At 42.0% G+C, this 26,219-nt stretch overlaps 1 long non-coding RNA gene across 5 annotated transcripts in view; it reads right to left on the bottom strand.

Moving 5' to 3' along the window:
* The window catches only part of LOC138758980 (uncharacterized), a 61,212-nt gene extending 43,600 nt beyond the window's left edge, over positions 1–17,612 (bottom strand). For 3 of the 5 annotated variants that reach the window (XR_011354559.1, XR_011354562.1, XR_011354561.1), the window contains exons 1-2: positions 13,742–17,612; positions 13,347–13,604 (exon numbers count right to left, since the gene is read on the bottom strand). This is a non-coding gene — a long non-coding RNA (uncharacterized lncRNA). The remainder of the gene's footprint in view (positions 1–13,346; positions 13,605–13,741) is intronic. The other 2 variants (XR_011354563.1, XR_011354560.1) reach the window with 2 other exon arrangements.
* Positions 17,613–26,219: the final 8,607 nt, after the last annotated feature.

Here is a 26,219-nt window from a genome sequence, read left to right as displayed (position 1 = left end):
TCTCATCCTATTTTATTTCATCTGTAATAGTTGTTGTAATAAAAATGAATGCTATTCAATAAAGCAGAAACTTAAAAAAATAGTAAACATCAATGAATTCTAGAAATATCTGTGGATTGTCAGTAAAATGGATTAAAATGAAACACTCTTCTAATCATACTAAATGATAATTGGTGGGATTCCTACTATTTTATTTAAATCATCAAATCGTGCTTGACTAGGCTTTGGATGGCTTAACATGTTAGGAATTTCAGGGAGACAAAAGATTGCAGAGCCAAAATAACAATCTGCTGGAAGAACTCAGCAGGTTGAGTCACTTCAGTGGGAAAAAGAAATGGTCAATGTTTCACATCTGAACCCATCCTAATCTTGGTCTTGTTGTCTACCTGAGCACGTCCATGTGCTTACATTTGACCATATTCTTCTAAACCTTTCCTCTCCATATAACTATCCAAAGATCTTTTAAATATTCCGACGGTACCCGCCTCTAATGTTTCTTTGACCAGCTCATTCCATATACCCACCACCCTCCGTCGGGAAAATGAGCCCCTCAGGTTCTTTCAATCTTTCCTGGTGCAAGAATCTGCCTCCTGCTGCTTGAGAGAGGATTCTACAGCTCTTTGAAGTGGGATGCAGAACAGAGTGGAGCTCAGTGTTTCTGTCTGGGTTCTATTCTGACTCTCGTGCTGCCTGTGCGGAGTCTGTGTGGTCTCCCTTTGTTTGTGTGTAACCCTCCCCTCCCCCCCCCCCCCACCCCCGCACCCCTCCTCGCAGGGATCTTCAGTTTTCATCCACTCCCCTGAAATGTGCACTTCTAACCCAAGGGGTTGGATTTAAACATATATACTTTTGTCATCTGTTCCAAGATGAGGTGAAGCACTTGTTTTGGCATGTCACCCAAAGGCTGCGAAAGAGTCCTTAAGACTAAAGACATATGAGCTGAATTAAGCCATTTGACCCATCATGGCTGATATACTTTTTCATCCCATTCTCAACTCTTCTGCCTGTAACCCTTGATTCTCTTCTTAATCAAGAACCTATCTACCTCCCTCTCAATTCTACCCAATGACAATCTCCACAGCCATCTATGGCAATGAATTCCAGAGTCACCGCCCTCTGGGTAGACTTCCTACCCAAGGAAAAAGACTGATCTTATAAACCTTGTGATTTTATAAACCTCTATTAGGTCATCCTTAGCCTCTTTAAAATACTGGAGCTCTGCTCATGCTAGATAGTCCGGAACCAATAGCCTTTACAAAATCTTTGGCAAGTGCCCGATACTTCAATAATGGATTGTTATTTACAAAAAAAGGCAACAGATGAAAGAATTTGTCGGAGCCACAGGCTGTCTGGAGTGGAACCTGCTGTTCTAAGAGGGTCATGTGGTTTTGCAGGGGGAGAGGGGGGAGAGGGAGAGAAGGGAAGAGGGGGAGAGATCAATTATGCAGTTTTATAGTCAGCAGCTGGGACTGGAACAGGACAAGCTGGAAAGCTTGTGGGAAACCCCATTTGGAAGATAGGTTGTGAGTGCTTAGTTCAGCCTGGTCAAAGCCCTTGTGGGTCATACAAGAGGAGAAGACTGTCTGCCTAATGTTTCACTTATTTCAAGTGAATAAGGGAAACAAAAATGAACTCTGTGGTGACCTGAAAGAAGGAAAACCCTGATGGGGCAAGTTTCTTTGGCAAGACACTGAAGTGGCTGGTGACAAGGAATCAGTTGTAGGTGTCCAGCGAATAATAAATCTCTCTCTGAAAACTGACAAGAACCTTCCTGAGTGGTAACCATTTACCTTTCTAGCACCAAAGCCTGGTGAACTTCAAAAATATTACATTCTGTACACAGTATATGAATTGCCTGCTACCAGTAAACTTGGAGGAATGAGAAGTGAGATTGGACTGTGAATCAAAGAACTTTTCTGAACTTACATACACATACGCTTAGAATTAGAAGGGGGTTAAGTTAGGTTAGTTAAGTTAATAGTGGAAAGTTGAAATGTGATCCTCTTTTCATGTTTAAAGATAATTAAAAACAACTTTTGCTTAAGTAACCATTTGTCTTGGTCAATATCTATTGCTGCTGGGTTTATGGGTCCTCTGGGCTTGTAACACAAGTGTGAGGTGATACACTTTGGGAACTTAAAGCAGAGTAGGACTCGGTGAATGGTCAGGCCCTGGGGATTGTGGTAGAACAAAGGACTTATGGGTACAAGCACATAGTTCCATGAAAGTGGCCACACAGGTAGACAGGCTGGTGAACAAGGTGTTTGGCGTGCTTGCCTTCATCAGTCAGGGCATTGAATGTTTTTATTAATATGTAATTTTGCAGCTGTCCAAGGCATTGGTGAGACCAATGTGTTCAGCTTTGCTCATCCAGCTATAGGAAAACTAGAGAGGGTGCAGAAAAGATTAATGAGAATAATTATTAGGAGAAGATGGATGAGGTCAGATTTTTCTACCTGGAACATATGAAGCCATAAGCTGCATAGACAATGCAAATAGTTACTATCTTTTACCAAAGGTAGGTAAACATAACACTAGATTTAATTTGAGAGGGGACAAAGAGGTGGTGGGTATGTGGAACAAGCTGCCAGAGGAAGTGGTAGAGGCTGTTACAATTATAACGATACAAAAAAAATATGGAGACAGGTCAATGGATGGGAAGGGTTTATGAGGATATGGACTGAATGCAAGCAAACGGGACCAGCTTGTTCAACATTAAAAAGTGGACTGAAGACCCTGTTTCTGTGCTGTATGACTCAACAATTCTATGACCCTAAATTTAATTATTCTGGATGCAAATCAAAAAATCCCTGCTGGTAACGTGAAGAATGTCACTGCTGGATGCCACAAGTTAGAGGCAGCTAGACATATAGATTCCATAACTTCTGCTACAGAAATAGCAATTCACAGGTTAGACAAGCTTTGGGTCTGAAGGTTTTCTCAAGAAAACATTTTCAGGGACACCAATTAAGAAAAAGTGTTTAGATATTGTAAAAAAAAATTCACAATGTACAGAAATGTAATTAACATTTACCAGTCCTGCAATTTTAATATCATGACCTTTTTCTTTTTTACTGCCAGGGAGATTAGTATTAAACGTGGACTGAAGCAGCAACTTGATTAGTTGGCAGATGTGTGAATCACCAATTGGCTCCATTTGCCTGTGCACATTCTAAAAGTGATTTATATTGATTGGGGAGGGGGATCTGTGCTCATTAAGGATGAACAGTGCTGGGGAAAATGGGATATGTTCCAGTTTACACCCAATGCCTTCATCAATCTTTCCTGTTTAAAGATGAATTTCAAAGCTTTCTAACTGACATTGGAAGACTCCCATTTCTAACAGTGCTCCCACTAGACATCTGTGTCGGCCTGACACGCAATGATACCTTGCTTATCTGAATAACATACCAGAAGAAAATGGCAATGTAAGAATGACAATCTTAAATGAGATGTCATTGCAAATAATTACAGTGAACATAGTGATGTTTTACCTCATCAGGGCACAAAACCTCCTTATGCCATCTATTGTTTTGAAGAGCAATCAGAAACAGTATCAGTAACCACAGAAGCAGACAAAGCAACCAAAAGAGAAAGGAGGAAGTGCTTGCTGCCTTAAAGCAAATAAGGGCGGATAAATCCCCATGGCCTGACAAGATATTCCTTTGGACCTTGAGGGAGGCTAGTGTTAAATTTGCAGCGGCTCTGACAGAAATATTTGAAATGTCATTAGCCACAGGTGTGGTGCCGGAGGATTGAAGGGTAGCTCATGTTGTTCCAAAATAGGCTCCAAAAATAATCCTGGAAATTATCTGATGAGTCTGACATCAGTGGTATGTAAATTATTGGAAGGTGTTCTAAGAGATTGGTATACAATTAGTTGGATAGTCAAAATGGCTTTAAGCATGGTAGATCGTGTTTAACCAATCTTATAAAGTTTTTTGAGGAGGTTACCAGGAAAGACTATGTACTTTATCTACATGGACTTTAGGTCGCATATGGAAGGTTAGTCAGGAAATTTCAAATGCTATGTATTCATGGTGAAGAAGTGGACTGGTTTCAACCATGGCTGGAGGGGAGAAGCCAGAAAGTATTGATGGAGGATTGCTTATCAGATTGGAGGCCTGTGACTAGTGGTGTGCCTCAGGGATCGGTACTGTGACCATAACGGTTTGTCATCTATATCAATGATCTGGATGATAATGTGGTCAATTGGATTAGTAAATTTGCAGCTGTCACTAAGATTGGAGGTGTTGTGGACAGCAAAGTTTTTTAAAGCTTGCAGAGGGAGCTGGTATAGTGGGCTAAAAGGTGGCAGATGAAATTTAATGCAGCCAAGTGTGAGGTGTTGCATTTTGGAAGGACAAACCAAGAAAGGACATGCACAGTAAATGGTAGGACACTGAGGAGTGAGGTAGAGCAGAGGGATCTGGGAATACAGATACATAATTCCCTGAAAGTGGCGTCACATGTGGATTGCAAAGAAAATTTTTGGTATATTGGCCTTCATAAATGAAAGTATTGAGTACAGGAGTTGAGATGTTTAAGTTGTACAAGACATTGGTGAGGCCAATTTTGGAGTACTGTGTGCAGATTTGGTCACCTAACTATAGGATGGATATCAATAAGATAGAGAGAGTACAGAGAAGATTTACTGGGATGTTGCCCGGACAGAGTAATGTAGATAGGCTTTTTCCATTGAGGGTGGGTGAGATTCTAACAAGAGGACATAGGTTAAGGGTGAAAAGCGAACATAAGTGTGAACTTCTTCACTCAGAGAGCAGTGGGAGTGTGGAAAGAGATTCCAGCTGAAGCAGTAGATGTGGGCTCGATTCTAACATTAAAGAGAAATTTGGACAGGTATATGGATGGGAGAGGAATGGAGAGTTTTGGACTGAGTGCAGGTCACTGAGTCTGGGCAGTTAAAAAGTGCACCAACACTGACTAGAGGGGCTGAGGTGGCCTGTTTCTATGCTGTAATTGTTCTATGGTTCTATGGTTCTGATTTAAACATACATACAGCTTGGTAAAAGGCCCTTTCAGCCCTTGACCCTGTGCTACCCAATTACACCCAATTGACCAACAACCTTGTATGCTTTGGAGAGTGGGACTAAACTGGAGCACCTAGAGGAAACCTAAGCAGATATGGGGAGAATGTACAAACTCCTTAAAGATGGTGCCAGATTTGAACCCCAGATGCTGGCGCTGTTACAGCATTGTGCTAACCGCTGCACTAACCGTGCCACCATTCATTCGAAGAGGATTGCTTGATATATTGAGATTTGACATTGCAAAGGGAATGGAGTAACGAAGATTTTACTTTTCCTTTAGTTGCATCTGAAGATCTTTAACTTCTAACCTATACCTGCTGAACATTGTTTTCTCTGGAGCAAAGGAGACTGAAGGATGGCCAATCAAAGCAGTGTAAAATTCTGAATGACAGAGATTGGAGAGGACAATGTTGGTTAGGGCTATCAAAAAGTGGAGGGTGTAGGGGTAAGGTGAAAAGAAAGAGTTTGAAAAGGGATTTGAGAGGACAATTTTATACAGAGACTTGATACCTGAAACACTGGGACAGTGTACATTGGCACATTAGGCTTTGCAAATGCAATAAGCCATCTGATTGCAACAGTGGCCAAAAATTGGTAGCTTTCAATGAGTGACCATCCCTTGTCTTCGAAGATTTTCCATATTTGTAAGTTACACATCAGGAACAAGGCAAAATTCTTCTCACTAGCCTGGTTGAGTGCATCTCCAATAACTCTCAAGAAGCTTGGGCTTCAGCCTTCCTGACTGCCATTCTCCCCATCATTCTAAATATTCCTCTCTCCCACTACTAACACATCATGGGTGCAGGGAATCCATTTACAAAATGCACTTACTCCCCAACAGACAACAAACCCGCAACCGGAGGAACTCAACAGGTGAAGCAGCATCAGTGGGAGGCAAAAAAATATAGACAAAAATATTGGTCTGGGATGTTTCATCAGAGAGGGAAAGGGCAAGAGGTCTTGGGAACCAGTACTGCGTAGGTACAACTCTTGATCAGGCACCATCCTGATGGAAACATCCCTCAGCCTTTATCATTGCTGGGTCAAATTCCTGGAACTCCCTACCCAATAGCAATGTTGGAACACCTTTACCCTAAAAAACTGAAGCTAATCATGAATGAGGGACAATTGAGCATGCAACGGGCATCAACAGCACGGACCATAGTGTGAGAAGAGATTTTTTAAAATGGATTTCTTGATTAATAATCTTCTAAAGTAATACAAATGGATGCATATCAAATTACTTGAAATCAGTAAAATTTTATTACAGGTTTTGTGGATATAGTTTCATTGTATGAGAATCCCCAAGTGAAATAAAGCACCATATAATCATAAAATATAGGGGCAGAAGTAGACCATTCAGTCCATTGAGTCCACTCCACATTTCATCATGAGCAGATCCATTTTTCCCACTCAGCTCCACTGCCCTGCCTTCTCTCCATTACTTTTGATAACCCGACTATTCAGATGCCTATCAATTTCTGCCTCACCCACCCGTGGCAGAAAATTCCAGAGGTTCACCAATTTCTGGGTAAAGAAATTGCTTCCTATCTCTGATGTAAATGGACAATCCTGAAGTTGTGCCCTCTTGTCCTAGACTCCCCTACCATCTGAAGCAACTTTGCCACATCTACTCTGTCCAGGCCTTTCAACATTCAAAATGCTTCCATGAGGTCTCCCTTCATTCCGAGAGCTGTCGAACTTTCCTCAGACGCTAACCCCTTCATTCCAAAAAATCATTCTTGTGAATTTTCTCTGTTCCCTCTTCATTCTTTCTAAACCCTCTCCAATGCCCGCCCAACCTTTCTTTATTTAAATTGGTTGAACTGTTTATTCTTTTCAGGTGAACATGCACCAAACTTGATTAAAGCTTCTGTTGAGTAATACAGGTCGATCATGTCACCTCGGCAATCAGACTTTCAATGCGCCCACACTCAGACAAGCAAAGGAGACTAAAGCTGGGCACTGTATTCCCTTTTTCCTGCATTGCTCTATAATCACTACCTTTCCTGATAGTGCTCTGTAATTATGTATTTACTTTTTGTCTCCAGACAAAGACATTTATGTCCCAGCTTTCAAACATTCAGAATGATTTCTGTAATTTGATGTCATGACATTTCTCACACTAGTGTCCATTCATCACTGAGTATTTGCTTTTCTAGCCTCTTTGCATGTTTCCCAAAGCTCAATTTTCCAAAGGCTTCCTGAACTATTAGTTTATTAAAGAAAAAGCTTTGATATGAGGTGATATTCAGTGAGCCCTGTTGTGGAGTGAACGAATATTCTCCCTGAAAACTAATGACGTTTAACATATCTTGCCATCACACAATTATCATCCCAGATATAAATCACAAAGGTTGCTGCTCCCCTAACCCGTTAAGCTGAAGGATTCTTCAATTATTCCATATTGGTGCATTAGTGAACTGAGACCTTGACTGACCAATGAAAATCTGGTTGCCATGGTAAACACTGAGCCAATCACATGCCAAGAATTTCTAACTTTCCCATTACATCATTATGTATACTTATTACAATATACAGTGTTAAATCCTAATGCATCTCTCCCTTGACACACCTGCAATGCACATCATTAACAACAATCTATACCAAATGATTTGTGGATTAAAAATGTTCAAATTCCAAAGCCGCCTTTCTATAGCTTAGCATTGGATTTCCGAGAAAACAAGGCTAAAAATGCATTTGGTGCTGAATGCAGTATATTTCTTTTAGGATTTTAAAATATTTTTATGTAAATTGATTAAAACTATTTTTGCACTATGTAGACATTTTTACTGTAAAAGCTTTCTGTGATGGATTACTTTGATGCGGGTCACAGTAGCTATAAAGATGAAAGATGTGTGGAAACAGTGAACTGTGCGGTGCTATCCTTTCAGAGCAAGGGTGATTTGTTATTACAGCCGTGTCCTATGGGCAGATTGACTCTGTACTCATTGATCAACTCATTATTGGTGGGCTTTTTTTGCTTTACTGACCATTTCACAGACACTCAAAGTGCCTGAAAATTCAAAGCTTGCATCTTTTTTTTCCTCCCCCCACACAACTTCTTCTGTTCTCACATATGAACTCCACCCAATCACAATCGCAGAAGCAACAATTATTTCTTTAAAAGGAGAAAGTCCACATTAAACAGTCAATTGAAACTTCAATTGAACACATTCACCTCATGGCTCAGCCCTTTCAAGAAGCTCGACTCGTCTCACGCAGATATAAATGATAGGGAAGTCTTTCGGGTAAGATTCCAAAAAGGCAGAGGATTACTTGTCAAATCATTTAGATAGCTGTGAGGTACTGAAGTATGAATCATTGAGTGACCCTAGACCACATAAGCCATTAGTTTGAAATGTGAATGGGTTCTGGAGTTCAAATATTCATGAAGTGGTTTATTTTTCAATAAACCACTCCTCCCAAGTCATTTATTCATTTCATGCCACATTTTATAGTGGAATCAGTGTGTATTTCCAACAGTGGCTCATGAGAAAAATAAAAACCACCACTGGAGCAATCAAACATGTCATATAATTGACTTCCTTCCAGTGTGCTAGTCCAATTGATATTGAATGGCTGCCTTAGATCTAGAGATGTGGATAACTCTCAGGGTTGCGCAGGCGAACCTAGTTCAGATTTAACTCTTTAGAAGACAAGTCAATTTTGTACATTTGAAATAAGCTTCTGATGAGATACCCTCATTCTGCTAATAACTATTTTTGTCTTCAGGCAAGGATATTAAATATTACAATATTTTAGTAAAGAAATGAAGTAAAACAAGACAGGAATGTCCAAAGCACGAAAAAACATCAGGCTAAATTTTAAACATGATCACTATCAATCCCTACCTCCCTTCTCCCTGCACCTCCACCAATCTTATACCATTGCATGGGTTCCTTGGAGCTCAGTGTTCCAGTGAAACCTCAGTAGCAATCAGGCCTCAAACTGCAGATTGTCAATGCCTCTCACCAAGAACAATCTGTCAAGCGAGGGGATGGAGATTCGGAGGCTGTCCAAGTCAAACAATTCAAATGTATTAAAAATCTTTTAGCAATTAAAAAACAAATCAATTAAAATATTCTGCATTCTGTACAAAAGCCCTTGAAACAATTTGATTAAAAAAATCTTATTAATTTTATTGTCATTGTTCCACTTTATATTCAAACTTCAATCTGTATTACTCTTATATTCTTAAAAGAGTGTCATATGAAAATACAATCTCTCCCTCCAATGTACCACCTCATCTGCGAATGGTTTCTGTTAGCGAAGTTACATGGAGAATGAGATTCGAAATGTGATGCAGTCTCATTAAACAGCCTTTCTGAAACAATCAAGAAGCTGAGCTTCACAAGTTAGGGAACAATTTGCATCATTGTATGCATGTTTTGAAATCTTCCCAGTCGCAAACAGATTTGATTCCTGAAAGAAAAGACTAGAATGAAGTGATGGTAGGCTGATTACAAGATCCTCAACCATTCAGACGCATTTCTGTTGGAAGAAAGTAACTGTCAGCCTCGTCACTTCTCTCGATGAGGTCACTGCAGACTGGGAAGAAATATTGAGATTGATGGAGGGATCATCGTAAAAATATGATCTGTCTTACAGATTACTGACATTTTTATTCAATTGACCTTTTGCTCTAAATGATAAGAACACACAATCTAGCCAAGAATGGCCATTGTGAATTTGTTGAGAGCCTAGAGGTTAGATTTAAATTAAATGATTCTCTGAAATTTACAGCCATTGCTTCTGTTGCATTTTCTAATACCTTACATTTGATAAATGAATGTAATCAAGACTTGCTAAAAGATGTACGCGAAACTGTTTTCTTAATAAAAAATACATTTTTAGTGCTCCAAGTCCTTGGGGAGTCTGGTGTCTCAAATTGAGAGTAAGGGTCAATTCTATTTTACAAGTTTACTTTTCTCTTTCTTTATTGCATGAAGTAGCGTTTTCAAGAGTTCCTGATAGAATTTAACTTTAGGATGGCAGAATAGTGTAGTGGTTAGCTTAGCTCTAATAGACCATCAGTGACACAGGTTCAAAACAACCACTGTCTGTAAGGAGTTTTTAATGTTCTCTCTGTGTCTGTGTGAGTTTCTGAGTTCTCTGGCTTCCTCTCACACTCCAAATATGTATGAGTTTGTAGGTTAATTGGTCACGGGTATAATTGGGCAGCAATGGCTTGTGATGAACTGCGATACCTAGCCCCACCATGTTCTTTGACTGTACCTGTGGCCCTCTCCCTCTTTGACCTTATATCAAGCCTCAAACACCTTGATCCTTCCCCAGAAAGCCCGGTTCTCAACACAGGATGAGGACCCCATCCACTGTGAATAAAGCCTGTAAATTAGTGGCTAGTCTCAGCCTCACGTGTCAAGCCCTTCATCAAGGTAGGAGTAAAAAGCAGGCAGGCATTTGAATTAAAAGGCTGGGGAGATGGAAAGAAAGGGCAGACCAACAGTCAAAAGGTGGTAATTGGATATGAATAGGAGAGAGGAAAGGTGAGAATTAATTGGGGGAGAGGGGCAGTTTGGCACTGTGAATGTAGAGTGGGGGAAAGGAGGCAGAGGGAAAAGGGAAGCGAGAGAAAGAGAGAGAGAGGGAGAGGAAAGAAAACATTTAGATAGATGGGGGGGTGGGGGTGGCTAATAGAAAATGGAGAAATTGATGTTAATGCCATCTAGTTGGAGGATACCCAGATGGAATACGAGGAGTAGTTCCTCCAATTTGCAGGTGGCATCACCCTGGGAGTGCACGAGACCATGGACAGACACGTCGGCAAGTGAATGGGGTGGGGAATCCAATTGGGTGGCCACTGGGAGGTCCCTGCTCTTGTGGCGTACAGAGTGGTGCTGAACGAAGCGATTTCCCAGTCCGCGCCCAGTCTTTCCTACACAGAGGAGCACCGAATGCTATTTTAAGAGTGTAGCAGTACAACTTGGCCAGAGATCAGCTCGTGGCAGTGAATCACATTCACAAGAGAAGATACCATGACAAAAATAATGAACCCAACAAGTAAACCAGTCTTAAATCTTGTTACCTCGATGCTCCTAATAAACAGCTGAAATTTTATTTGTGAACGAGTCATTCACTTAATCAGGCCAGGATTCACCTTGTAGTTTCAGTCAAGGCTAAGGAATCAAGAAGTTAAATAGAGAGTAACAGATAGTCAGAAGCAATTACCAGTCAGTAATCAAATCAACAGGTTCAGGAGACAGAGTGCATGATATAGAGCTGGAGAATCATATAACTACCACCTGAGCCCAAAAATGAGATTAGAGACCGTAAACCAGAAATATGTTCTTTAAAAAAACTGTGGACTCTGGAAAGCTTCACTTTACCTTTGTTTTCCTGCAGCAAAAGGAGCAAATTGTGACAATAGCCCAATGTCCTTGTGTCACTGATGATTGGTGTCTGCATTGAAAAGTTGTGCTGCGGTCACTAAATTATTTAACAGTAACCCACAACTGGCTCCCAGATTAATAAGACCATTTCTAGTGTGCAATGATAAGTATGTATTTATCTCAAGCATTCACTATATTAACAACAATTTCCAATTTGAGTTATATTCAAGTCAAAACTGATTTATCATCTGATTGCACAAGTACAGCATTCTCCAGTCCTCAGAGTAAAGCTTGTGGACACATAACACGGACGCAGACAGACCATACATATGCAGAACAAGTATTCGTATCTATAAATAATTATTGTTTTGTGACTATGAGAGGCTCGGAAAGTTTATGAGAGCAGCTCCTTTGGTTGTTCAGCTTTCTCACTGGCCACAGGAAGAAGAAATTGTTCATAAAAATAATGTCATTTCTCATTCTAAGCAGTCGCGAATGTTTCAGCAACATAAATTATTCTGTCCTTTTTTTAACATAACATAATATAACAATTACAGCACGGAAACAGGCCATTAGGCCCTTCTAGTCCGCACCGAACCAAACACCCCTTTCTAGTCCCACCTCCCTGCACAATGCCCATAACCCTCCATCTTCTTCTCATCCATATACCTGTCCAACCTTTTCTTAAATAATACAATTGACTCCGCCGCCACTATTTCTCTTGGAAGATCATTCCACACGGCTACCACTCTCTGAGTAAAGAAGTTCCCCCTCATGTTACCTCTAAACCTCTGCCCCTTAATTCTTAACTCATGTCCTCTTGTTTTAATCTTTCCTCCTCTTAACGGAAATAGTTTATCCATATCCACTCTGTCTATCCCTTTCATAATCTTAAGTACTTCTATCAAATCCCCTCTCAACCTTCTACGCTCCAGAGAATAAAGACCTAATCTGTCCAATCTCTCCCTATACTCTAGATGCTTAAACCCAGGTAACATTCTGGTAAACCTTCTCTGCACTCTCTCCACTCTGTTTATATCCTTCCTATAATTAGGCGACCAGAACTGCACACAGAACTCCAAATTAGGCCGCACCAACGTCTTATACAATCTCAACATCACCTCCCAACTCCTATATTCCATGCAATGATTGATAAAGGCCAGCATACTAAAAGCCTTCTTCACCACCCTATTCACGTGAGTTTCTCCCTTCAGGGAACGATGTACCGTTACTCCTAAATCTTTCTGCTCTTCTGTATTCATCAATGCTCTCCCATTTACCACGTATGTCCTATTCTGATTCTTCTTACCAAAATGAAGCACCTCACACTTATCAGCATTAAATTCCATCTGCCATTTTTCAGCCCACTTTTCTAAGCAGCCCAAATCCCTCTGCAATCCTTGAAAACCTTCTTCATTATCCACTATTCCACCTATCTTAGTATCGTCTGCATATTTACTAATCCAATTTACCACCCCATCATCTAGATCATTAATGTATATAACGAACAACAATGGGCCCAATACAGATCCTTGAGGCACACCACTGGTCACCGGCCTCCAACCTGACAGACAATTATCCACTACCACTCTCTGGCCTCTCCCTTTCAGCCAATGTTCAATCCATTTGACTATCTTAAAATTTATACCTAAAGACTGCACCTTCCTAACTAACCTTCCATGTGGTACCTTATCGAAGGCCTTACTGAAGTCCATATAGACAACATCCTCTGCGCTACCCTCATCCACATTCCTAGTCCTCTTCAAAATATTCAATCAGATTGGTCAAACATGACCTTCCTCCCACAAATCCATGTTGAGTGCTCCTGATCAGACCCTGTCTATCCAGATGTTTATAAGTACTATCTCTAAGAATTTTCTCCATTAATTTACCTACCACAGACCACAGACCACAGACCACAGACTTCCTGTCTGATTCTTACCTGTGATGGAGAAATTCATCTGTGATCATCAGTACTAAATGTGAGCTTTTGTGTTCATTACGGTTTACACACACAGTTGAGTAGAGCCAGTGGTGGCAAGAGGAGGCACATCTCTTTGCCTGTCTGGTTCTCTTGACCCTCATGCACCTCTTGCTTTCCTTTTCAATGTCTCCCACTATTTTCTTGTGCAGGTGTAAGAAAACGGTGAAAGGATCGTGTACTGAAAATACTGGTCTCATTCTATGGGTCAGGCAGCATCTGCAGAGAGATAGAGGAACCGAGTTAGCATTTCAGGTCAAAGACCCTCACCAAACAGTCATTGATCCGAGACATTTGTAACACAGTTTACCAGAGAAGAGTCAACTACCAACTGTTTAATTTAAACAATTGTGTACCTCACAAAGGGGAGTGATGTCAGCACGCTGCAGAGTCATTGTCTCTCTGGCAACATGCCAGCAGGGAAGCAACGGACTGCGTCAACCCCCCGCAGGTCTGCAAACGTGGGCTTCTCCTGAGCAAAGAAAGGGAGCCTGCACCATTCTGTGCCAGCCGCTTAGTCCACCAAATCACACAGCCCCACCCCAGGAATCGTTGCACAGCTGAAGTGCCACAACTTTGGGTCTTTTAGGAGGATGTCTCTGGTGCTTGGGAGGTGGGACCTGCACAGGTTCAGCAATGTCCATGCGTGCAGGCTTCAGTCTATCTTGTGTAAAAAGTTCTGGTCGACCACCAATGTCTAATAGCACTGTAGATCCATTGTACTGCAGCACTTTATAAGGCCCCTTGTAAGGTTGCTGCAGGAGTGTAGCATGGGATGGACGTTGAACAAGGACGTAAGGAGTCTAGAGCAGCAGGAATGTGTGTAGGCAGTGATCTATGACGAGTTGCTGGAACCAGAGTCAGGGAACCCATCTTGTTTCTTAATTCTTGTAATTCCTCTGTAACCGAGGATCTATCTTTGGCTGGAAAAGGAGTGATGTCTGCCGGTACAAGGCGTGGAGCACTGTAAACTAATTCTGCCGTAGAGGTCTCCAGGTTGTCCTTAGGTGCCATTCTAATACCTAATAGCACCCATGGTAACTCATCTGCCCACTGAGGCCCGTTAAGTCTTGCCCTTAAGGCTTGTTTCAGATGCCGGTGGAAACATTCCACTGGCCCATTAGCCTGTGGGTAGTACTCTGTAGTATGGTGTAATTGCTTACCACAAAGTCTCGCTAGGTTTGCCTGAAGGTTGAAGTAAACAGAGTTTCCCTGTCAGAGATTAGATGGACTGGTACTCCAAATCGAGCAACCCAGGCCAAGAGAAAAGTCTCAGCCCACATTTTAGCCGTGATGTCCATCATTGGTGTAGCTTCCGGCCAGCGGGTAAAATGGTCAACCATTGTTAGTATATACTGTTGACCTCTGGACATGGACAGTGGGCTCACAATGTCTGTGTACATGCTGGTCCTTGGTGGAAATTGTTGAAGTGGAGCTCAGGTGTGTCATTGGACCTGGCAGGAGAGGCATGTTCATGCCCAATGAGTGACCTGCTTCCTAAAGCCATGCCAGACATATTTTGAGGACATATGCTTGACAGTTTTGTGGACAGACGGATGAGATAGGCCATGAAGGTGGTCGAAAAATTTCCTCTGTCAGTGGGATGATTGGTCGTGGGTGGCAGGTTGAAGTATCAAAGTATGTTCACCTGGGGGGCCCAATGGAACATCAGTTAAAGATCAGGTCCGTAATAGCTGTGCAGAAAGCTTGTACCTCCTGGTCCTCTTGTTGGGCTATTGCGAGAGCCCAGAGATCCGGCCCTCCTGTAATTTCAATGACCTCTGTCCTGGACAAGGCATCAGCTGCAACATTGTCTTTACCGGACAAATGCCACACAGAGGTAAATTCAGAAATATAGGGTAGATGCCTCTGTTGACCCACTGACCAGGGATCCGTAATCTTGGCAAGGGCAAAGGTTAGAGGCTTGTAGTCAGTAAATGCAGTAAAATGCCTGCCCTTGAGAAAATATCGGCCTTGAAAAAAATGGTGGCTGAAAAATGCCAGGAGTTGCCAGTAGGCAATGTCTGATGCATCTGATGTGAGTGCAAGCAGCGCGTGCATATGGGGGTGATCCAACATGGTTACCTTCGAAAGTGCCTTTTTTTGCATTGTCAAATGCTTCTGTGGCCTTTATAGTCCAGAGCAGTTTTTTAGGTTTGCCGGTGAGGATGTGGAACAAGGGCTTTATAATCCTGGCAGCTGCTGGGATGAATCTGTTATAAAAGGTAACCATTCCCAGGAATTCTTGTAGCCCTTTAACTGTAGTGAGGTTTGGAAAGGCCCAAACGGCTGATACTTTGTCTGGAAGCGGGGTTGCGCCTGCGTTCGAAATCCTGTGTTCCAAAAAGTCAATTGTGTGTTTGCCAAATGCACACTTCGCAAGGTTGATAGAAAGGCTGAAATCCCAAAGCCTTTGAACAATTGTCGCAGGTGTTGTCTGTGCTTGTGTTGACTCACTGCCATTAAGATGTCATCAATGTAAACGAAAAGGAAAGGCAAATCTCTCGTGATGGTGTCCATTAAACATTGGAATGTCTGAGCCGCATTCTTCAAACTCAGAAATTTAAATAGACAAATGAATCATTTTATGAATGTCCTCTGGGTGGACGTTTACTTTTACTAAGTCTACCTTCGAGAAGATACGTTTGCCATGGAGGTTGGTGGCAAAATCTTGAATGACTGATATTGGATACCTATGGCACAGTTGCACCATTGAGGCATCAGTAATCTCCACAATGTCTTAGGCTGCCAAATGCATTGGGCACCATATGGACTCAAGGACTATCGGATCGTCAGATGATGCCTAGTTCATCTTTTTTTGGCCTCTAGTAGCTGGTCAGGTGAAAGTCTGTGTGCCATGGAATGTAGGGGAGGGCCGGTGGTGGTTATGTAATGCTGAACTCCATGACGTGGAGACTAAATGGAAATCTGGAGTTCAGGAAACTCTGATAATAAGTTCGCAAAATCATCAGTGGTGAGTGTTTGCAGACGTAACAGTGTTGCCAGCCAATGTCCTGAATAAAGTGGACATGTGTGGAATGTGGTGATGTGGCCCAAACAGCACCCTTTCATGTCTACCAACAAGTCATGTGCCATCAGAAAGTCTCCTCCCAAAATGGGCTATCCTCCGGCCGTTAGCATGTAAGTCCATTGGTAAGATATGTCGTCTAATACCAGTTGTATCGATTTGGTACCATAACTGCTAATCGTAGGGCCATTGGCAGCACGCAAATTGACTTGAGGCACTCGAGATTCCCGCTCGTAAGAGGATGGCGGGAAGATACCGAGCTGAACTCCAGTGTCGACTAGCAGTTTGCATCCCATATGCTGATCAGTGGCATATAACAGGCCGGTCCGGTCGCCAACAGCCAAGCCCAACATTGATGGTTGGCGTTGTCGTTTTCCCTGGGAGTCAACCACGTAACTGCACGGTGGTACACAGCTGTGCACATTCCTGCCACTCTTTCTGTGGTAAAAACACCACTCACTGTTCTCCAATAGCTTTTTCTTGCTCGGTAGCTTGTGGAGGACCGTAAAACTGATGGCTGCATTGACTTGACTGTCCGAGGTGACCTGTTGTAATTTTGCCACGGGAGGCTGCAGTTACCCTGTGAAGTCTGTCTGTCTTCCCTTAGTTTGGTGAAATCAACAGAAGAGAGCAGCAGGGCGACGTCACGAGGGAGCCATTCTAAGAAGGCTACCTTGAACATTAAGCAGTTGAAATGGCTGTCTGCTAACACAAACATTTCATTCATCAGTTATGATGGCCTTCTGTCCCCCAAATCATCAAGGCGGAGTAAGCGTGTGCCTCTTTCCAGGTCAGACATGGTGAAAGTCACGAGGAGATGTGCCTTTAAAGCAATGTATTGGTCCTCCTCGGGCGGGTTGTGATTAAAATCATCTACCTTGGCAGCAGAATCGTCACCTACTGAGGCGACTACATGCCAGAATTTGGTGGCTTCATTTGTTCTGTTCCTAATGTGGAACTGAGTCTCAGCCTCTTGGATCCATAGACGTGATCTGTGAGGCCAGAAGGTGGGCACTTTCACAGCCACTGTGTGCAGTGCAGCAGTGGCATCCATTTTGCAGGCTTTCACACCATGGTTCACCGTTGGGGCTCAAAAAACGTTGAGCACCCATCAGGGTCACCAATTTAGTGGGACGAACTGTAGAGCTCAAGAAACACTGCGACCAGAGAAGAGTCAACTGCCAACTGTTTTTTATTTTAAACAATCGCGCCCCTCAAAGGGGAGTGATGTCAGTGGGCCTCACAAAGAGGGAGTGATGTCAGCGCGCCTCACAAAGGGGGAGTGATGTTAGTGCGCCTCACAAAGGGAGGGTGACGTCAGCGGGCCTCACAAGGGGGAGTGATGTCAGCGTGCCTCACAAAGGGGGAGTGATGTCAGCGTGCCTCACGAAGGGAGGGTGATGTCAGCGGGCCTCACAAGGGGGAGTGATGTCAGCGCGCCTCACAAAGGGCGGGGTGATGTCAGCGTGCCTCACAAAGGGGGGGAGTGATGTCAGCGCGCCTCACAAAGGGGGAGTGATGTCAGCACACCTCTCAAGGGGAGTGATGTCGGTGCGCCTCACAAAGGGGAGAGATGTCAGCGTGTCTCACAAAGGGGAGAGATGCACCTATCAAAGAGGAGTGATGTCAGCGCACCTCTCAAAGGGGAGTGATGTCAGCGCACCTCTCAAGGGGGAGTGATGTCAGCCCACCTCAGAAAGGGGGAGTGATGTCAGCGTGCTCACAAAGGGGAGAGATTGACATAATACATTTTTTTGCTACAGCTAAGGCTATCATAATAAATCTTTTTTGTGCTCCATCCAAATCGAGTCCAAGTTCTTTACTTCTTATATTACTTAGAAGAAAGATCTCTGCATATTTTGGTATGTTGCTTTTTGTGATTTTATTTAATACCTGGTTTAGATCTTCACATGCCCAAATTGCATGTACTGTTGTTCCCATTTCCTTTTTATAGTGAAATCATCTATCTGATACTGTTGGGTCCCATTTATTTAACTTTTGGGGCGTGGTGTATAGCCTGTGTAACTAATTATATTGTATCATGCGTAATCTCGTATTTATTGTATTTCTCATCGTTCCGGAGCATAGGTTTTCCCATGTTTCATTCTTTATCTTTATGTTTAGATCTTGTTCCCATTTTTGTTTGGGTTTACAGCTTGTTTCCTCGTTGTCTTTCTCTTTCAGTTTGATGCACATGTTTGTTATAAATCTTTTAATTATTATTGTGTCATGCATTATGACAACCTGGAAATTAGAAGATAGCCTGAGAATACAGCAATGGTACATAGAAATGAATAAATGTATTTCATTGGAAAAAATAACATATAATTTAAGAAATAGTATTCGAACAAATTTGGGAACCGTACATGGAACACAACAGAGTGGGCCTACCGCGGACCTCCACCCCCTAAAATGACAGAAGGAGGAGAAGACGAAATGAACTGACCCAGTATGTAAAAGTAGAAGACACAAATTTCTTGTTTATTTTCATTGTGTGATGACATTGTTTAATGGGTTTAATGTATCATATATGTTGAACGTTGAGTGAGTGGGGGGGGGGGGTTGAAGGAGTGTGGGAAGGGAGGGGGAAAAGGGGAGAAAATGACACTGTATATTCAAGAGGGAAATGTTTGTGTATATTTTGGTCAGTATGGTTCATAGTGTGAAAATAAAAAAAATTAAAAAATAACAGGGGAGCGATGTCAGCGCACCTCTCAAGGGGGAGTGATGTCAGCGCGCCTCACAAAGTGGGAGTGATGTCAGCGCGCCTTTCAAAGGTGAGTTATGTCAACGTGCCTCTCAAAGGGGAGTGATGTCAGCGTTCCTCTCAAAGGGGAGTGATGTCAGTGCACCGCTCAAGGGGGCGTGATGTCAACGCACCTCTCAAGGAGGAGTGATGTCAGCCCGCCTCACAAAGGGGGAGTGATGTCAGCGCACCTCTCAAGGGGGAGTGATGTCAGCCCGCCTCACACAGGGGGAGTGATGTCAGCGCACTGCAGAGTCATCAGCTCTCTGCAACATGCCAGTAGGGAAGCCACACACTTCATCATCCCAAGCAGGTCTGCAAACATGGGCTTCTCCTGAGCAAAGGAGGGGAGCCCGCACCATTCTGTGGCAGTGGCTCGGGGTGGTGATTCTGCCTGTCCAGCTGTGTGGCCGCTCGGTCCACCAGTCGGTTCTGTTTCTCTCTCCACAGATGGTACCTGACCAGTTGAGTGTAAAGATTACTTCTTAATTTTTTTATTTTTCACACTATGAACCATATTGACCAAAATACACATAAACATTTCCCTCTTGAATATACAGTGTCATTTTATCCCCTTTTCCCCTCCTCCCTTCCCAACCCCCTCCCCACCCACTCAATGTTCAACATATACAATACATTAAACCCATTAAACAATGTCATCACACAGTGAAAATAAACAAGAAAATTGTGTCATCTACTTTTACACACTGGGTCAGTTCATTTCGTCTTCTTCCCCTCTGTCATTTTAGGTGGTGGAGGTCCGCGGTAGGACTTCTCTGTTGTGTTCCATGTACGGTTCCCAAATTTGTTCAAATACTGTGATGTTATTTCTTAAATTATATGTTATTTTTTCGAATGGAATACATTTATTAATTTCTATGTACCATTGCTGTATTCTCAGGCTTTCTTCTGATTTCCAGGTTGACATAATATATTTTTTTGGTACAGCTAAGGCTATCATAATAAATCTTTTTTGTGCTCCATCCAAGTCGAGGCCAAGTTCTTTACTTCTTATATTACTTAGAAGTACTACTTGAAGGACAAATTGGGAAGCAGGCTGAGGTTACCAGAAGGAAGCTGTTTTAAATATGTGATTACAGACACAATGATAATTAAAAGATTTATAACAAACATGTACATCAAACTGCAAGAGAAAGAGAACAAGGAAATAAGCTGTAAACAAGATCTAAACATAAAGATAAAGAATGAAACATGGGAAAAGCTATGCTCCGGAACTAGGAGAAATACAATAAACACAGGGTTACGCGTGATACAATATAATTGGTTACACAGGCTATACACCACGCCCCAAAAGTTAAATAAATGGGACCCAACAGTATCAGATAGATGTTTTCGCTGTAAGGAGGAAACTGGAACAACAGTACATGCAATTTGGGCATGTGAGAAAGTGGAAAAGTTTTGGGAAGATCTAAATCAGGTATTAAATTTAATCACAAAAAACAACATACCAAAAAATCCAGAGATCTTTCTTCTAAGATTACTTCTTGAAGTCACAGCAGGAGCAAACAGTAGGTGAGGAAAACACAAGTAGAAAGATCTTTCCTCAGTTCTCCATTACATCATCATTTGTATTAATGCATAATATATAAAGTCTACATTATTTATCATTACATTATTTATTATCCATTGTTAATAAAATTCTCAGGTTACAACACCCATCTTATTTCTCTCATCTCTTTGAAAGACCTCTCCCCTGATCTTTCTTTTCCAACAAATATGCATGTCCCTTTTAAGAGCCCTTATTGAATCTGATTTGGATCATCCTTTCCAGATCATTCTAGGACACAGAAAATAATTCGTCCTCCCTCTGAGGTTATTTTGCCTTCGTTCATTACCCTCTGAATTTTGAAATTTCAATTGAAACTGCTCTTAATCTTCTCTCTTCTGAGGAGAACAATTTCAACTGCTCTTGCCTGTCCACATATGACATCTGGTGGCGAGTGAACCCAAGGAAAGTTCTCCAAAAGCTTCAGTCCTTCTTAGAATGTAGTGCCAAGCTGGAGATGCAGAATGCCTCCACTAAATCCTCTGTGTAAGAGTTCCTACTTCACGTTGCATGGTTGTGAGTCTCTCCTGATGTCTCTGGGCCACCTATTGAACTAGTCACAATAAACTAGGTCTTCTCATCTTATTCTTGATATGAATTATATGATTCAGCCCATCCATTGTGATTCTCAAAACGATCCTATTTACACACACAGTAACTCCTTTTTATCTCCTACCACCCACTAACACTGATGTCCATTTAGCTTAGCAGCTGTTTTCGGCTGTGGGGGGGGGGAAACTGGATACCCAGGGTAAAGTGTGGAGTCACAGGAAGAATAGACTAACATGGAGTCCTCATTGACCATCAAGCAGCATTTTAAACTAATCCTTCACCATCGCTGCAGAATTTGACACGCATCTACACTGGGGGACATTCACATTGGCCAATTTTTCCAGCAACCTGCATGAGTTCAGGATGTGGGAAGTAACATGAGGTTACTCCAATCTAGTCCTATACAGCACGGGTCACCTGCAGTGTATGAGCCGAAAGATTTACAACACTGTACTCATGCGCTCCTCCGGCACGAAGCTGTTTGCAAACCACTTCAGCCTATTTATGATGATCCTTTTCAGGTCTTGCGACGCCACCAGAAGACTTTTGTGATCAACAGGACTAGAAAAACTGACATAGTTTCCATCGACGGGTCGAAGCCAGATTATATTGACAATCCATGTTCTGCATCAAAGCCAGAGACAAAAGACCAGTCACACCCTTAACAGTCAGATTGTGCATCACCTGTCTTGCACGATCAAATGAGGTTGGGCTGAATCATCAGCCTTCTGGACTGTTCCAATCAATCACCTCCTTTTACAACTCGGAGGCTTCAGGAGACTGTCACGGTCGCGTTCTCATCTTAGCCAGGAGCGCTACTGGCCGCGGCGGATGATAAAAGCAATGCGACGTGTGGGAGTAATAGTGCGTATGCATGCTGCGTTAAGCATCAGTATGTGGGTGATGAAGCTCTGATGCAGGTGGAGAGAGAGTGTTAGAATCACCCATGTGGCAGTGAGCAAATGAGAAGATCGGAGGAGTTTAGCTGGGTGGTGTTTGGGGAGTTGAAGAATGCAATGTTGTGTCTGGTGAATAATAAAAGAAAGTCAACTTCATAGTGTGCTGCAAGAAACAAGTGAGTATTCTTTATTTGTTTGTAACCTGTAGTAAATCAATGCCATTTCCCCTGCCAGTGTGCTCCCAGCACCAACCACTCTGTATAATAAACACACTCATCTCCTTTACACTGTCTTCTTCTCACCTTAAACTATGCCCCACAATTTTCCAAATTGTGGAAAATGTTCTGACAAACCCTCCCCCACCTCACACTATCCACCCCCCCCCCCCCCCCCCCCATCAAAGCAGAAAGCATCTTATTTTCAAACTGGCACCTCTCTTCAGAAACCGCAGGAACACAAACTTCCAGAGGACTGAGCCCTGGCTCCAATGTTCAACCTCCCAACTCCATGCCATCAAATCATTTGCCTCAGCTGGGCACATTTAAAATCCTGAAGCAAGCAAACACCTGGCATAACGAGTTCCCCATTATGGATCCATCAGCATCTCTTTGGAGAATCCCTCAGTCATCACATTGATAGATGAGAGCTTATTGTCAAATACATAGAACACTACAGCGCAGTAACAGACTCCCCACCTATTGAGTCCATGCTGAACTATATATTTTGTTGAGCACCTATGATCTGCACCTGGACCATAGCCCACCAAACCCCTCCTGTTCATGTTCCCAATCAATCTTTACTTGCATCTCAAAATTGAACCCACATCCACCACCGCTGCTGGCAGCTCATTCCACACTCTCACCGCCCTTTGAGTAAATAAGTTCCTCCTCATGTTCCCCTTAACATTTCACATTTTATCCCCAACCGCTCTTCTCATTCTAGTCTCACCCAACCTCAGTGGAAAAACAAAACCTGTTTGCATTAACCCTATCTGAACCCCTCATTTTTTAATGCTTTTATCAGATCACCTTAATTCTCTGATACTCCTGGGGGAAAAAAAATTATTCAACCTTCCCAACAACTCAGATCTTCAAGCCCCCATCAATCACCTTGTAATTTTTCTGTACTCTTTCAAACTAAATCTTTCTGTCATGAGTATAATGTGCAGATGCACTGAAATTCTTGTTGCTGCCACATAGGCATATAAATACTAATAAACAAAAAATATAAACTAAATTACCATGAGAGAAAAAAAATACTAATGATCTTTTTGGCCCTGTGCTTCATTGAGATGGAAGTGAAACAAATCTGACGACATGGCGATTGTAGGAAAAACACAAATGCTGGAGGAACTCCGTGTCCATAGGAGGTAAAGATATATAGCAGATGTTTCGGGCCTCTTCCTTCTTCAAGGTATGGTTAGGATAGCACAGGGATGTAAAAGAGCCTGATAACTGTTGCAAAAAAAACTTGTTGACTTTTATGTGCTTGATACTTTGCACAATAGTCAATGAGGAATATGTTTGACATATAATGTAATAATGGGGACCTAGAAGGAATCTTACATAATAGATACATATAAATGTATAATTTCAATAAATTTTAAATCTTAGATTTATGACTATACACCTTATATAATGACAGATGTTGCACACTTCGTACAATCCAGTTGGTAACTGCTCATTGTCTGATCAGAGTTAACCTGAATGTGGGCAGCTGTGAATGTGCTGCCACCATTTGGGCTTTGAAGAACATTGAGAAGCAATAAGAGACAGGATCAAGGACGGCATTGATTACAGTCTCTGACTTTGCCCTCAAGCCTCCTGCCATGGGATCAAATCAAGCAATCTGATCTGTTCTGCATAACGTGAACATTTAGCAGTCAAAGCACATCAGATGAAGGGATGTCTACAGACAAGCAGTATGCTGGCGTTGAGCGTGGATTACTCTGTGTTATAATCCCTGATATGCCAGCTGCATTGCTCAGCACCTGTCTGAATGAAAAGGAAGTGAAAGGGGAAATGGAAAAGTGAAAAGTGATGGGTCAATTGTGTCTGTGCCCATCAGTTACTAATTTCAATAATGGCTTTATTAAAAAAAAACTGGCTTAAATACCTAATGATTTGCTGATAGCTCTCGCAAGAGTGGTTCCAGCAACCTGACGTAAGCTGCACCAAGTACGTGGGGATTAGAAAGCATGATAAAATAGATGGCAAATCAGTTCTCACAGGTCCAGGTCCCCTACCCTGATTCCTCAACCACAGATCCTACCATAATGCTCTAGTCCCGACATGGAGGTCACTTTGGGATATGACCTGTTAAACAAGTTGGCAGATGCTGTGATTGTGTTGGAGAAACTCAGCAGGACATGCAAGGTTTTTTTATGTAGCAAAGATGTATAAATGATGTTTCAGGCCAAAGCCATTCGTCAAGGTATGAGCAAAAAGTAGGCAGGAGCCTGAATAAAATGGGTGGGGGGGGGGGTGGAAGGAGAGGAGAGAAGGAGGGGCAGGGGAGGAGCATTGGCCCACAGGCAAGAGGTCATGTGGATATAGGTAGGAGGGCAAGAGAAAAAATCTGGGAAGAGACGGGGAGGGGATAACTATCTAAATGGAGGGGGAAGTGGGTGGGGTACTGGAAGAAAGGAGAAAGAGAGAGAAAGGTAGGGGAGGGGCCTAACAAACTGGAGGTGGATATTAATGCCATCTGGTTGGAGAGTGCCCATTCAGAATATATTAGGTGTTGTTCCTGCAATTTGCATGTGACCTCGGCTTCACAATGCATGAAGCCATGGATCGACACGTCGGCATGGGAGGGAGCCCTTCCACTATCATTTCCCACCTTTTTTTCTTCTCCCCCTCCCACCCATATCCACCTATGATCTCTTGACTGTGGGCCCGTGTTCCTCCCCCTGGTCCACCATTTTTTTCAAGTGCCTGCCTACTTTTTACTCATACCTTAATTAAGGGCTCAGGCCTGAAACATTGATTATGTATCTTTATGCAGTTTTTTTGCTGCTTAAAAAAAACAGTCATGGTCCACTGAGATTCTCTAGCACTTTTATGTATTGAAACATCTGCTGATAGAGGCGTGTTCCTCAGATTATGCCATTGACAGGAAGCCTCACACCTAAACAACAGATGGCAAAAACCTCACCCAAGATTTGTTGTAAATGATATTCAGTTACTTTGAACATTTCCACTACTTAGATTTATTTTTTTAAAACTTCCAAAATTGAAGGAAATTTAGAAAATGGTAGCAATTATAAAAAGGAAAGAAATAAACAAAATACTAATAATAAAAATATTAATTTAGTACAAAATTATTCCCCAAAGTACACAACTCTACAAATCTCATATTTTGAAGTATACAGGTTAATTGGGTGGCATGGGCTCATGTCCAGAAGTGCCTGTTACCGTGCTGTATGTCTAAATTTAAATTTATGTACACCTCTCCCTTTGCTTTATTAATCTATACTCTACAAGTGGCATCTCAAATCCTTTTCTCAATCTTTTTTTCATCATATTATAAGTAAACAATATATGAAGAGAAAAGAAAAAAAAATCAAAAAGGGGGAAAAAATCATTGAAAAGGGAAAGGAAGTAAAATTAAATATAGTCCTGAAGGGAAAATAATTATACTAATTAAATCATGAGGAAATAATTTATAAAGTGTCACCAAATCTTTTCATATTTAACAAAAGTATCAAATGTATGACTATTAATTTTCTCTAAACTTAAACATGACATAATTTGAGAGAACCATTGAGTCAAAATAGGTGGATTAGAATATTTCCATTTTAATAAGACAGCTCTTCTAACCACAATGTAGAAAAGGCTACAACCTGGAACTATTAACTCCAAAAAGAGCAGTCAATAGGTAAGGTTGCAAATTAATACCCAGTATAGCTGGCAAAGTCTTATAGATATCTATCCAAAACCTCTCCAACATTGGGCATGACCAAAACATACAAGTTACATGTAAATCAGAAATCTATCACAGAAAGGACTAATGTTAGAACTGTTGCAGACCTAGAGGACCC

Source organism: Narcine bancroftii, chromosome 3, assembly GCF_036971445.1.
Source record: "Narcine bancroftii isolate sNarBan1 chromosome 3, sNarBan1.hap1, whole genome shotgun sequence".
NCBI lineage: Eukaryota > Metazoa > Chordata > Chondrichthyes > Torpediniformes > Narcinidae > Narcine > Narcine bancroftii.
The sequence above is the reverse complement of the archived record's forward strand: the minus strand, read 5'-3'. Positions and strand labels throughout refer to the sequence as shown.